This window comes from Zalophus californianus, chromosome 2 (genome assembly GCF_009762305.2).
Source record: "Zalophus californianus isolate mZalCal1 chromosome 2, mZalCal1.pri.v2, whole genome shotgun sequence".
Lineage (NCBI taxonomy): Eukaryota > Metazoa > Chordata > Mammalia > Carnivora > Otariidae > Zalophus > Zalophus californianus.
In genome coordinates this window covers 137,990,566-138,004,055 of record NC_045596.1, presented here as the reverse complement: position 1 = coordinate 138,004,055, position 13,490 = coordinate 137,990,566, and the positions used below count along the sequence as shown (strand labels likewise).

Below are 13,490 nucleotides of genomic sequence, written 5' to 3'. Positions count from 1 at the left end.
TCTTCTCTTAGAAAGGCCTGCTGGCAAGGTTGGCCCTTGGCTGGCATCTGGGAACTTAGATTTTAGGCATGGCATACCACCCTAAATTATAAGAATGGTTCACTGTGCCTGAACTATGAAAAAAATATATGGTTTTTCCAAAATACTTGCCTTCCTTATGGAAGTCTGGAATTTGGGTACATGCCAGGCAATGGGTTACCCACATGATAAGCCCCAGTGAAGCCTTGGGCACTGAGTTTGTAACGAATTCCCATGGTAGATAGTACTTCCCATCTGTTGTCACAACTTAGTGCTGCAGGATTTAAGTACATCCTGTATGACTCCACTGGAGTAAATTTGTGAGTTTGCTCCTGATTTCCTCTGGACTTCATCCCATGTGCCTTTTCCTTTTCCTGATTTTGCTTTGTATCCTTTCACTGTAATAAATCATAGTTGTGATTATGACCATAAGCTCAGTCCTGTAAGCTTCCTAGAAAATCACTGAAACTGGGTGTGGTCATGGAACCGTTCCCTTCTGCATTAGCCAAAAGAGTGCAGACAGAAGTCTATGGGAGTTGAGAGAATGATCACTTCCCCTTGGTGAGGATGCATCAGAGATGGTTTCTTAGAAGAATGGTATATAAAACAGGGCCTTGAAGAATGGGTGGTGACTTGATCAACTGCCAAGAAAGTTTGTTTAAAGGGACATAAGTACAAGACATGGAAGCTGGAAAACATGGATTATGAAGAGAAAGATACATAAATCATTTTAGGGGTCTTTGAGATGGAACGTTGAATAATAGGATATACTCTCTTTAGTCACAACATACAAGTGTCAGCTGTCTTGATAACATAGGGATGGATTTGGAACCCATCAAGATCCTTGAGGCTTTTTTTAGTAAATATGTATCAAACTGAACATTATGATTTTTGCTATTCAGGATTGTATAAACATGATCTCACAGTTGTGATATGAAAATATCCAAGTGTGGGATAAATAACAAATGTTGAATTGTTAATGAACATTAAAATTTTCTTGTGGTCTTTATCTCTGAATCTTTTTATCCTATATTATTTAATTGCAGTTATACCTTGCAAGTTATATTTTGAGTTTTCTGGCCGTTTCAGAATTTTTTTTAGTTTATATTTCTAGTTTGTTTAGGACATATAAGACAGACCTGCGAATCTCTTTTCTTTCTTATTCTAATAGGATGTGTATGCGTTAGATATGTAAAAGTTGATCCAAAAGCTACAGAGAAGCTATATAGTCTTAAAACAATGTATGTGAGATTGTCAAAGTATCTTCAGTGTGAACGTAACAGCATTCATTTATCCACACTTACTTTTTTTGTTTGTTTTTTGAAAAAGCTGCTTTTGATATTAATGCTGGTTGCTGCTTTTTAACACACATATGGCTCCCAAATAGTTTCCTCAAGATGTAAAATTAGTGAAATTTGGCCTTTCTTTTATTTCTCTAGGGTGAGGAATCATTATATTCAACCAGCAACAACATATTATATATTTCACAAGAAAATCTTTCAAAAGCAAACTGTCAAAAGGAAAGAAAGCCTTGTACTTTTCAATTCAAATCAACATCTAGAATTTCTTTTAAATGAAACACTTTAGGCTTTTTGGTCTATGTGGGAAGCAGCTCACAAAATCTAATCTACTTATGAAAAGAAACTCAAAAGCCACCACCTACACAAAATATTTTCAGTTAGTTTCCATCACTTCCTGTTATATTCCCCAGACTTCATTTACTTGAGAAAGGTTCGTCAAAATTGTTCTGTTGGTCTTTACCTAGAAATATCATAGGGAATGTTAGGTACAGATGGTATATAGTGTATAAAATAATATTCCTAAAGCTTCCTCTTCTCCTGTTCATGTACCCTAGTTTATTCTGCAGTAAATGAAGATGCATGGCAGAGTCAACACAATTATTCAACAAATATTTTTTATGGGATAAACTGTGTACAAGGCATTATATAAATCATAGCATTTTAAATAGATCTTTCTTTTGATCAAATACATACTTTGATTTTACTTGTGTAAATCTTTATTTTGCCAGATTTGCTTTTCCAATATTCCAACATATTTTCCAGCAAGGTCAAGGTGAAAGTGTTCCCTAAATGGAAAATGTAATTGGGATTCTTTCAGCTGAACTTGAGCCAAACATTTTGCATCTCTGAACAGGTGTTTAATGTTTGACTTATTGAGAGATCCATCTTGGTTTGGTTTTACAGGGGACCTATAAATCAGTCATGCCCTCCAGACTACATACTTTAGAGGGTAAGTTTAATAGATAAAATGGGATGTATAATTAGGAAACAGCTAGAAATGAGGTAGACTAATTTGAGAACTGTCATAGAGCCTGAGTCCAGGGTCTGTCTTGAGACCGAACTTAAGTAAATGAGTATAAATTTAGTTGAACTGGTAAAAATAGTGGTGGAAGATTAAGAAAACCTGAAACCTTATATCCTGGGGCTTTTCCTTTATATACACTCATTCCTTAGGTGATCTCATTAGCCTCATGACTATATAGAATCAACAAGCCAACAACTCCCAAATAGATATTCCTAGCCCAGATTTCTGCTGTGAATTCCAGACTCAGATATCCTACTTAAATTTTCCATGCCAGTGTGTAATAAGAATCTGTCTTAGATCAGATTGGCCCAGAAACGATCCTAAAATGAGATTTTTTTTTTTTTTTTTGCAATATTTTACTATGGAGAAGCCCTAGAAGCTTAGGAAAAGCTATCAGGAATGGGGGAAGCAGGACGGGGAAGAGGAGGAAGCCAAGAAAATTCCCCCTGATCCTGCAAGGGGACCCTGCTGTATAAAACGAACTGAAAGTTGTTCCACTTGAGGCATGAAAACAGGACTTTCATCTTCCCATAGCAGCCATTCACTAGCTCAAGGTCTCCTTGAGAGAGGGTAACTTCCAGGCACTTTGACTCTCATCACATGCAGGTAAAACTATCTAAGAAGCCAAGGGCATTTCTCCAAAGAGAATCACAGTTTCAGCACTTCAGACACAAAACTGCCCAGGAGTTGAGGGAACTATGCACTGAAACAGTGAAAGAGGCCGGGCTGGATTTCAGCAGAACACTGGCAGCATCTGCTATGGTCCATCACCTGCACCGCTCAGATCCGTATGAACTCATTCCATCCTGTTGTGAACACTTATAGGTCATGATTGATCATAATTTCTGAGTAAAAAATTGAAAGGCACGGATTAGTAGAACAGGCTTGCAGTTGCTAAAGCCATAACTGATCCATCATCTTCTCCTATCATTATTCCAAATACCCCTCATTCTGATGATCGGTTCTCTTAGGCTAGGTGGCTTGACATCCAGTCTTGATTGTTAGGCCCTTAACAGGCTGTGCTTGTTGTAATCAACCATTTGAAGTTAATCCAGGGTAGGTTGAATAAAAAAATGCTGCAGTGGATCCCCCAAGCTTTAAAATATGTCTTGCTTCCTCATTATTGCTAGCAGCAAACCTCCCTCCTCATAATGGACAAGTCCAATTGTTTCAGTGAATGGTTTGCTCTGCCTACCAGACAATATAACTTGTGTTATCAAGTTCTTGAGGGAGAGCTCCAGTCATATGGTCAGCGGATGTCCATGGTCAGGGCTTGGGTCTTTCTAGGCCAAGTAGCATGCCAAGAGCATGCTTTCCATGAAGAGAACTCCACTGCAATAGGATGGCCTTGATCTAGAACACTAGGGTTTTTTCACAGCAATTCTCCATTCAGGGCTTGGTAGGAACTGACATACATCTTATTTACCATGGTACCTCTAATATTATGGGATTTGCTACTTAGTATGACTCTGGCATCAAGGTTACTTAAACTAAAGCCAAAACTGGCTGCAGAAACGTTCTCTCATTCTTGACCCAACTCAAAACTGGTAGCCTTCTGAGTCATCTGATAAACGGATTTTAAGCATTATTACCAAGTGTGGTCTTTGCCACCTCTATAACCCAGAATCTTACCAAGCACTCTGGGTCTTTCTTAGCAATAAGATGAGATGCAAAATTTGTCCTTCACTCTGAAGGGAATGTATTGACATGCATAACACAGTGGAACCCCTAAAATTTTCAGTGATTAAGCCTGCTCCTCAATGTCCTGTAGGATTTTTCTCCTGTGCTCTAGAACACACATGTCCTATAACGGGCATTCAGATTATTGGCCTTAACTGCTCATTAGATCTGATTAACATGATATCAGCATACAGTAAACTAATCTGATGTTTGACCATTGTCAATCGAGGTCACCTCCAATCTATAGTGTGACAAATCCCTGGGGCAGGACCAGGAATGTATACTGATGTCCATATCAGGTGAATGCAAGTTGCCTTTGAGCCGGCCTTGATTCATGTATGATGAATATTAAAAAGAACACATTATTAGACCAGTAGCTTCATACTACATGCCAGACCTTGACACCACATTGTGCTGATCTAATAATGACAGTACCTAAGGCACAGTAGCTGCAATTAGAGCTACTGCCTGGTTACATTTGCCATTGTCTACGTCATTTGCCCGACCCACCCAGGTTTCTATTTCAGGGAACAGCCTGAGAAATTAAATGGGGACACGATCACCCTTATATCTTTCAAGTCTATTTTCACACAACAGGCAAAGCGATTCTTTGTGAATATGAATCAGATAGTGCCTTGCTCCTGTTTAAAAACCCTCCAGTGGTTTCCTGTATCACTCAGAGTAAAACATAAATCCTTTCATTGGCCAAGGAGCCCTAACCTGGCCCTGCACTCTCTCTCTAATTGTATTTATCATTCTCCCTCCAAGTCACTCAGCTCCAGACACGCTGACCTCTTGCTGTTCCTCAAACACAAGGATTTGCTGCAAGGCATTCACCCTCCAGGCTCCTGCTGCTCAAAATGCTCATTCCTTGGATGTTTGCATGATTGGCTGCCTACATTGTTTTACGTTTCTATTTAGATACCACCTTGTCAGTGAGGACCCATCTCCTTTCCTCCTGTATTTTTAAAAGGATTTTATTATAATCTGTAATTTTATATATTTTCCTATTTGTCTAATTTAAGCTCTAAGAGAACAAGAACTTTATTTCTTTGTTCAATACTGCTTGGTCAGCACCTAGAAAAGTGACTGATAAGTAGTATACACTTAGTAAATATGTGTCGAATGAATGAATATAGCCTGTTTTGTTTTGTTAGCATTAGAATGTATGCTCTTACATGGAATGTGTGGATATAAAGAGCAGAGATCCTTGGACCAGGCCAGTGCATGAACCTGTTATCATACACATAAGATAGATAGAACTATAAGTGTTTACAGTAGGTACAATTGATCCCATCCAAATGCTTAATACCAGCCACCCTCCCCCACTTCTTTGAATTTTCAGATCATTCACCACCTGTCTCCTTCTTCAGAGATTTTTTTCTAAGTCAAGAGTGGCCTTTCACACCATATACATAACACATGAGAATTTTTTTTAAATTTAAATTCAATTAGCCAACATATAGTACATCATTTATTTTTGGTGTAGTGTTCAATGATCATTAGTTGTGTGTAACACCCTGTTCTCATTATAGCATCATGTGCCCTCTTCACATGAGCATTTTTTTAAAAAACACACTTTAATAAGGACCAAGGAGGATCTATTGCAGAAGAGGCACTGAATAATCAGGTGGAAAGGATCTCTTACCAAGTGGATTTCAGCCAGCCTGTGTCCTGAGCTCCCCATTCTTATGCCAGGGCCCTAAAAGGAGGAGCCATGTTGTCAGTGAAGGAGGCTATGCATGGACAACAATACCATGGTTTCTTCCTTACTCAGGGTGAATAAACACCCCCACCACTGAATGAATACTTAACCTGTCAAAGCAGACACTGATGTTGAGCCCCCCCGATTTAGTAGCATTTACAAGAAGACCATTCGGCCACTTGATAGCAACTTGACTGTGTCAGCTATCTTCCAGTTTGGGCTTGCCTCTCATGTAGGGCTGGGACTAGGGTGAAATAAGTGAAGCACTAGGCTCAGAAACAAAATTTAAAGGAGTACCAAAAAACTCAGTAATCAAGATAAACTTGAATGCAATACTTTAGGAATCAAATGTCCTGCAAAAACCCCATGATAAATAAAATAACAACATTTTAAATAAAAACAGGATCAGGGCTATGTTAGGCCATGTGCAGCCAGAGGCAAAAGAAAACATCTGTATATACTGGTTTCGCATTTGTTGAAAGCTTTCGTATGTTTCATCATGGGTTTTTTTTGCATTATTTTTTTTTTAAATATTGCTTTCAATTTTCTTTTCTCTTGCTTACTGACTATTTTGGTGCTCTCTACATTTTGTGCCTGAGGCAAGTGCCTCACTCCTTCACTCTCTTCCCATCTCTGTACCTATTTACATCTAAATGAATTGCAATTATATAAAATTTAAAAATAATTTCTACAGTTGCACTGGCCACATTCAAGTGCTCAGTAACTACAGGTGGTTAGTGCTTGCCACATTGGACAACATAGAATGTTTCCATCCTCACAAAATGTTCTATCAGACAGACACTGCTGCTCTAGAAAAGATGTTAAACTCCTCTGTGGAAAGAAATAAGTAAATGGTACCTGGATATTTCAAAACACCTAGGAAAGTAATCCCAACCTGGGCAATATGTGATACTACCTAAAATGTCAATTTGCAAGTTCTTAAAACCTGATTCCTGCCAAGTCAGCTTTGCTTGACTTAAGGAAATATTCTCATAACAAGAAATATTGAGGATCAGGAAGTATTGATCATGAATGAGCCCCAGGAATTAATGACACAGCTGTAATTGTTGTGACTGCAATACTGTTGTCATGTGGGAACTTGCTTTTCCAGACCAGATCATAAAACAAAAGTGGGCCAGTATTTGGTTCCCATGATAATTCTGAAAGGGAAAGAATAACATGTGCTTTTGTGGTGCCAGGGGTGGGAATCATCTCTCACCACTGATCAACTGTTATCCAGAGCAGAAACAAAAAAGCAACCTTGCAGTGGTAGTTTCTTTTCCAATGGAAAATATTTGTTTTAAATGAGGATGATTGCATTTAATTTAATTCTAATTTTTGCAGACACTCATATATTTCAGTGTAATGAATATCTGATGAAATAAAAGCATACATTTAAAGTCTAACTAGCCATGAAATGTGGAATGTTGGGAGCTGGGGATAGAAGATGGTATAAGCAAGAGAAATGAATGCTGTCTGTTGATACTCTAAGCAGTTATAACTTCCTTCCTCTGAATTTCTTTAACTAAACATTTAATACAAGAAAAATTGATTGGAAGCCAAATTGGTGTTTCTTTTCTTTGAATATCATTAATATCAATAAACTATACAAAATTTCTTTAAAGTTATATTATCTAACATGGTAGTTGGGTAGTTGCACCCTTGAATTTTTCACCCATGATTTTATTTTAGGGAATAACTTAATTTTGTAGATTTCCCCACTCCTGACAATAGCTACATTTTGTGCCAGCAACTCTAAAGATTGATCAGTGAAGGAATTGGAGATACTAGTTCAAATACTACAAGTAAACAGAAGATTATCACTGAAAACCAAAGAAGTCAGAGTTTTTGATCATCTTTAACCTAGTAACACAAAAGATGATATGTTGATATATTTTCCATAGGGTTACACCAACATCTCTTACTGTTTCTCTCCTTTTCTATTATTTCTTGTATTATTGGATATTAGTTGTCTTTTTAAATTTTTTTTAGGGCCTTGATTCTGTCTTTCTTTTTTTTTCAGGTTACAGTTAAATCCTGGGGTTTCTTTTTGCTTCTCCCAGCTCCATTTTACTTGGTTACGTGCTACCGTTTGTTTCCTTTCAGTGTCCTTCATCATCCCCTGTTTTTGAGCTCTTTCCATGTATCCTACAGTGAGGAGAATGTTGGCAGCTGTGTGGTTAATGTAATTAATGTGTACAGTCAATTTGGATTGACTAGGCCAAATAAATCCACTTTGAGACTTGAACTACCCAATTTGACTGTCTTTGTTGATCAGATTAGCTGGGTAATTGTCAAATCTCTATCTCACTAATTACTGCAGAGATACATCATGTATTCCCTCATTTGATTCACATTTCACTGAAATTTATAATCAAAGCTTTATGAAGGAATAGTGACTTATAAATAGCACCAGTTTAAGAAGAAATTCAATAACCACTTGCATCATTTTTGTCTTATCTTGGTGCTGAAGTGAAGAAAGGGAAAGATTATACAAATACATTTTTCTTGCTGCCACTAAAGAAAGGATGAATGACAGGAACTTCTACATCCATAAACCCATAAACATCATGCGTGCCCTCACAACAGACTGAAATTCTCAGACTTCGTAACTTCTTATTTTTACCTCTAGAAATGAAAGTAGAACAATTAATTACTCTTTGGCTCACCATAGGTCTTGAGTCAGCCAAAAGGAAAATTTCTGCTGACCAAATTACAGTAAACTAGTATTTTATTTATTTACACAGCAAACATATCCTTTGTTCTTGTTCTGCGGTAGGTGAAAGGAACATAGCTTCTTACCTCTTGTAATGTACGTTGAACTGGAGAAGGTGTTAGGTAACCCAGTGATTACTGTTCCATATAAAGTGCTTTCTTGATTCCCCAACTTGGCATTTCTATGTCAAGATGATTTTGTTTGAAGTAAGAAAAAACAGAATACTAAGATTACTTTTTGTGCCTGCCCATCCTAAAAACTGGACAAAATATATACACCAAAAAGCTAACAAATTTGCAGGTGTCTAATCCAGGTACTGCAGAGTAAATTTTACATGGTTTGGAAAGGCTTCTAATGGAAGAGTTTGGTTCTGTGAAAACATCTTTGTTCTGAAAACAGAACAAGATGGCTAAAAGTGGTAAAAATAGAAGTTATTGAATGGTTCTGCAAATAATTCATCTGAGGAAAAAAAAAACATACTCATAGGTTTATTTGCAGTGAAATTTAAAGGCAGACTTATTCTGTACATGAGCATACACTGTATAAAAGAGCATTTTTCTTATGTCACCTGAGTCTTTGACTTGCTTTTTTCTCCTAAATGGACAAATATGATGACAATAATTACACTTCAAGTTTATTGAAAACCTATGTGTAAAGCACTGAGCTCAACATCTAACCCAGGAGATAAGGGTTTTTCAATGTAGTATTTAGAAAGTCAGACCTTATGATAGAAATAGTTCAGTGAGTATATATATTCAGGGTACTTGAAGGAAATTTAAAGAAAAATATTAACAGAAATGTGGCCCATCCATCCACTTCTCCACATACTTTATCCTCTACAGGTTCATTCCCTCACAGGCAAATCGAAATGAGGAATAGAATAACATGTAATTAATACACAGGTCTTTCTGCCCGAGTATGAAGAGAAGCTTTGCTTGCTGCTTAATACATAGTAAAATTATGGGGTTTTTTTAAAATGCAACTGAGGAATTATTGAACACTACATCTGAGACTATGACGTACTGTATGTTGGCTAATTGAATTTAAATTAAAATATAAATAAATAAATAAATAAATAACTAAATAAATAGATAGATAGATAGATAAATATTACATCTGGGGTAAGAAATTGTTTTATATTGAAAATTATTTCTTATTACTACAATACAGGATTGGATTTTAAGTTTCTTGAGGTGACCTTTACTATGTCTTCTTAATATTAATCAATATTCATGAGCACTTGCTGTGTGTCGTTTCTTGAGCATGTACTATGTGTCAAGCACCCTAATTGGTCTTGTACCCCTTTTATTACTAACCCTGACAGGAACTTTTTTGGATAGGTTTACAATTTAAAGATTAGAAAACTAAGTTTTAGATTAAATACTTTACACTAAATCACAAAACAAGTTAGTGGTAGTACCTGGATTTTTAACCTAGGTGTTGTACTCAAAGGGTTACTTATCCACAGTCTAATGTGCCAGACCCTTCTCACTGTCCTCTCTGACTTGTCTTCATGTGACACACACGAAGTGTGAATGGCCATCACAGATTATGTAGGCCTCACACTATAGAAGGAAAGGGAAGTGATTTCAAAAACAATTGGATAATTGATGTGGTTGTATTAAGAAAAGATTTGGGGTGGCTTAATTTGATAGATGGTAGAAAGCCACTCAGGTTTCTTAGGAAGGGGAAAGGCATAATAAAAATGGCATTTAAAAAAATGTATTGTTAAGCCTGTCACATGGTGTATTTAAAACATACACATAATCCTACCTTGAAAAAGTATTGAACACAAATAATGCTAGTTAATGATATGCATTCTGAATTATTTAGGAATGAAGTGTACTTTTGTATGCAACTTACTTTGGCATGAATCATAAAAATAGGATGGATTTGTGCATGGATAGAGGGATGTATAAGTAAATTAATATATAATACATAGAATTAGCAATATGTTAGAAATTTGGGTATTGGTATACTGGTGTTACTGTATAATCCTTTCAGCTTTGATGTATATTTGAAAATTTTCATAAGATGCCAGAAAAAATAAAAGCAGTGGTAGCAATATGTAGGATAGATTGGAGGAGCAGAAAGTAATGCTCAGAGACATTATAGTAAACTGGATAAGCACTGTTGAGTATCTGGAGAAGTTAGTGACAGTGGCAAAGAAGAAGTATTGATCATGATTAATATTTAACATAAACAAATGAGTTACGTTTAACAACTGGAAATAAGAGATGAAAAAAAAAAGATGAATCTTATTGAGAGATTCCAGCCTGGTAAAAAGAACAAATGGGGGTGCTTTCATAATCTGACATTGAAATCCTTGATATGACAGATACCCAAATGCTGGCTTTCCTTTGAGAAAGGAAACCTGTGCATCTGTAGCAGGTTTTTTTGGAGAATTCCTAAACTGGAATTCTCCCTGACACTGGCAACATACTTTGTAATCGATACCTTGTGATCGCTCTAAAGCTCATTTTACGGTTGCATTGATATATAGCCCATGCCACATGCTTTTCCTACAATGTGACAGTCACATTCCTCTAAAGAAGAAGGATCTATGTTCCCTCCCCTTGAACCTAGGTGGACCTTCGTCATTTCTTCAATCAGTTAAACATGGTGGAAGTGATACTGTGTGTCTTTTAAGGCTAGGTCATAATAAGCTTCTGGTTAGTCATCTCTCATGACAGACTCATTGAAAGCCCTGACATTAATGTGAGAATACTGGTTGTCCGGAAGCCGCCATGGTAGAAAGTGCACACAGAGAGCTCACACAGAGATAGAAATGCCCAAGGAGCCTCAGCTGTTCCAGCTCCTAGCGGTTGGAGTCTTCCCAACCCTGGTGGCAGACAAGTGAGTGAATGAGCTTCCATGTGATTTCTTTCCCCAGGCTTTAAGCCTCCCCAGTTTTCACAAAGTGAAACAGAGAGAGTTTTCCTTGTTGAGCCCCGTCCAGATTGCAGATTTGTTAGCAAAATAAATGTCACCATTTTAATCTACTACATTTTGGGATAATTTGTTACTAAGACATCATAAGCCATACACACAGACTTTTTCCATTAAGGTCACTTTGTCCTAGCTGGAAGACCTGATTTCTTTTAAGACTACTTAAGGCCCAAAGGAAACATGAATTCTTGCTCCTTAGCTGTGAAAATACATCTTATTCCAACTAGTATTCTCGCCCCACTCTGCAGTAGTGCCCAGATTCAGGTAATTTCTTTAAATTTTTGTAGGTGAGAAAGTCAGTAATCTCTATAGCTTCCAAAATCTAGACAGTAAATATCAAACTCAGGCCGACCACCAGTCCCTATGTCACCTTTGTGAAAAGTAGAAAAAGGTACTACTTACCCACGATATTATATTTCCATCTATCATAAAATTATCGTAATATATACTGATTTTATCAGAACAAAATATTTTACTGTCACTTAATTGAAAATCGTTTTACTATACTGAACTGTGATGCCTGTAAAGAGAATGACACCGCTAGAGGGCAGTGTACACTCTGCACACCACTGCACCTGCCAGTCTGAGAATTCTCCACGTTTTCCTAAACCTCCTTTTATTTGGCTCGAGGTCAATGGAAGCGTCCTTTGAACCACACTGAATAGCACTTCTCTCCTCTTGCTCTTTCCTTCTCTACATAGCCTGAAGATGCTTGAGGGTCTAGAAATGTCACAAAACTAGTTTTCAGGAGCCATCTCTTAGCATAAACACACAGCCCTCTAAAATATGGGGATTTGGGGGCGCTTGGGTGGCTCAGTAGTTAAGCGTCTGCCTTCGGCTCAGGTCATGATCCCAGGGTCCTGGGATCGAGTCCCACATCGGGCTTCCTCCTTGGAGGGAAGCCTGCTTTCCCTCTCCCACTCCCGCTGCTTGTGTTCCTGCTCTTGCTATCTCTGTCTCTGTCAAATAAATAAAATCTTAAAAAAAAAGAACCCATTCTCTAAAAAAATAAAATAAAATAAAAAATAAAATATGGGGATTTTGTTAAAATAAAATAAGAAATTTTTTAAAACTGTATGTTAACTATACTGGAATTAAAATTTAAAATATAAAATAAAAATATGGGAATACTGTTTACATTTCTAAAGTGTAGTTCAGAAACAAAAATAGTCCCATTTAGCATAGTCTCAATAACATCTGGTTATTATTCATCTATTCAGCAAGTAATTATTGATTTCATATATTATAATAAATGAAATATACATACAATTAAATATATATATTGTTTGGAATAAGATGTACTTTCACGGCTAAGGAATATATATATGTATATATATGTGGGGGGGATATAAAAGACATAGTGCCAGGCACAGGGAAAATAACGGCAAGCCATGAAATTTACAGTGTAATGAGTTATTCGGGCAATCATAAAATCATGCAAATACATAATGGCAGCTTTGATAGATATTAGGAAGGAATTTTAAGTGATAGTGGAACATCTTAGAGTATAGTCTGGATTGAGAATAGAGATTCGGGATTTATCCCACAGAGGTGTTGTTTCTAAATATAAGAAATCATATTCATGGGGAGTAAATGTATGAAAAGAAGATCAGAAGTCTAAAGATAGAGCTGCAAGAAACACTCCTAGTTGCACAGAGGAAGAAGGATGGCAAGGAGCCCTAGAAGAACACCAGAAGTAGCAAAAGAGGTAGGAGCAACCGTGAGTGCTGAGTGAGCCGGGACGGACACCAAAAAAGAGAATGTTTAGGGAAGGGGTGGTGTTCTAGAGAGCACAGTTCCTCAGAGAGTTTAGGGAGGGTTAATACCAAGAAAAGATTATTAAGTCTGACAAACATGCAAGCACTCGCTATCTTCAACTACAGGAAAAATGTCCTGAGTTTTATGATAAAGACACCAGGAAGATTTTATAGTTTCACAAGGAAGGGGAACTCAAAATAGGATATGGATCCCAAAAGCCTTTCTGAGTAGTTTCGGCCCAGTAAAGGGTAAAGTAAGAATTAAATTAAAAGGAAGGTAGGAACAACAGGGGCAGATCCATAGAGAAACAAAAAAGCACGCATGACATGTTCTGGAGCT

At 37.0% G+C, this 13,490-nt stretch overlaps 1 protein-coding gene and 1 long non-coding RNA gene across 3 annotated transcripts in view; one reads left to right on the top strand and one right to left on the bottom strand.

Annotated features, from left to right (window-relative positions):
• The window catches only part of MARCHF1 (membrane associated ring-CH-type finger 1), an 848,690-nt gene that overhangs the window by 694,435 nt on the left and 140,765 nt on the right, over nucleotides 1-13,490 (top strand). The window lies entirely within an intron of this gene.
• The window catches only part of LOC113924396, a 191,578-nt gene that overhangs the window by 65,799 nt on the left and 112,289 nt on the right, over nucleotides 1-13,490 (bottom strand). Inside the window, exon 2 of the long non-coding RNA XR_003520659.1 lies at nucleotides 8,531-8,625. This is a non-coding gene — a long non-coding RNA (uncharacterized LOC113924396). The remainder of the gene's footprint in view (nucleotides 1-8,530; nucleotides 8,626-13,490) is intronic.